The 1,683-nt window shown below is 58.7% G+C and overlaps 1 protein-coding gene across 1 annotated transcript in view; it reads left to right on the forward strand.

Moving 5' to 3' along the window:
- LOC101621909 overlaps positions 1-1,683 on the forward strand; it is a 40,189-nt gene that overhangs the window by 13,934 nt on the left and 24,572 nt on the right. The gene's annotated exons all lie outside the window — the stretch shown is intronic.

Genomic DNA, 1,683 nt, shown 5'->3' on the forward strand with positions numbered 1-1,683 from the left:
CAGGCGCCTGCAGGATCGGAGTCCGGTCTCCTCTTTTGCACTGCAATGAGGGATGAGCTTCTCCTGGCTTAGCACCTTATTCCACAATGTCAGCAAAATGTTGTGCCGGTGCCGGAGTCTCAGGTTTACGCTCCCTTGTTTTGTCTCATTCTCTCCTTTAAGGAGATGTGCTCTCCTGGCTTCATCTGTGTCTACGAGTTTTCATTGCAGTGTTACGTGTCCAATTAAATAAACTTCCAGAAGTCTTGATTTTAAAAAGGATGAAGTTTTACGATGCGGCCAGCCGTAAATACTTAAACGGTTCAGATTAAATTACAGTGTCGTCTCTTTAACTTCAAGACCTTCGCTTGCCCTTGAAGTCATTTAGCGAGTGAGCAGTGTCTGTGCACAGGGCGCTCCCCTCCCGGGGGAGCAGGCCCTCCTGGCCCCCGCTGCGCTCTCCCTCGTGGGGGGAGGTCCCCCTGCAGCAGCCGCCTTCTCCTAGCTCCGCGCCTCCTGCTGGGTGTCTGTGGCCCCCCCTTATCGGCTAGATACTTAGGGAGCCGGGGTAGGCTGCAACTTTCTTGGTTTTAAGATTTGTTAATGCAAGCAAGAGCTGGGGCGCAGGCCAGCGGTGTGGGGGCGAGAGGACGCCCCAGAGACAGAGTGGGGAGCAGAACAGGTGGATCCCCTGAAACCCAATGCTGAGGGGAACAGCGGGGAGACAGGAGGTCAGCTCCGGGGAAGGGAGTGGACTCAGGGCAGCAGCCTGCTGGGCTGAGACTATAACCCCTCGCCCGCAGGGCGCCCAGGGAGGCTGACCTGGATGCTGTCACCTCTAAAGAGCTTATGAAATGCTCTGCTGCAGAGGCCCACGCTGACCTCCAGGGGGGTCTCAGGCCAGCGGGAGGTGGGCTCTTAGGCCCAAGATGCGGACAAGCAGCGAGGCACTGCGGTCTGAGTTTTGTTGTGAATTAAATGTGACAACACACAGCCCCGTGCGGGCCATTCGCTGCCCGCCCGCCCGCGACCTGAACCCCCATGCTGGTGGGTCCGGGGCACCCAGAAAGCCGGGACTGAGCCCTGAGGCGCGCCCTGAGCCGGCAAACGGGAGGGGTGACTCCCAAAGAAACGGCCTTCTCACCCCTTTCAGGTCTGAAGACTGAGTCCAGAAAGAGCGTGGCCACGGTCAGCCGAGACTGGAGACTGTTTTGCCACCAGAGAGGGGAAGGGCAGAGTGGCCAGGGAAGGGGGGGCTGGAGACCTCCGGGGCAGCGGTGCTCCCTTCAGGGGGCACCCCAGAGCTCCCGAGCAGCCCACCGCCAGGAGGTCAAGGAATACCCCGCCACACGCAGGAGTCCAAGCTGGTTTCCTGCCCCGTGCTTCATTTTTTAAAATTTTTATTTAACTTGGTGTAGAAGAACTGGGGTGCAGGCCAGAGGTATGGGGGTGAGAGGACTCCCCAGAGACAGAGCGGGGAGCAGGACAGGCGGCTCCACTGAAGCCCACTGCTGAGGGGACAGCGGGGAGACAGGAGGGGTCTGCTCATACTGAGGTTCACTCCCTGGCGGAGGGGTTGTTCCAGGCAGCCCAGAGTGGACAGGCCACCTGTCTGTGGGCCTCACCCGAGCACTCACAATTCGGTTACACTGCAGGGACACACAGAAGGGTCAATAACGGGTTTATTTACAAAAGGGGAAAGGA

The sequence above is a fragment of the Condylura cristata genome, unplaced genomic scaffold (genome assembly GCF_000260355.1).
Source record: "Condylura cristata isolate star-nosed mole 26May11 unplaced genomic scaffold, ConCri1.0 scaffold00032, whole genome shotgun sequence".
Classification (NCBI taxonomy): Eukaryota; Metazoa; Chordata; class Mammalia; order Eulipotyphla; family Talpidae; genus Condylura; species Condylura cristata.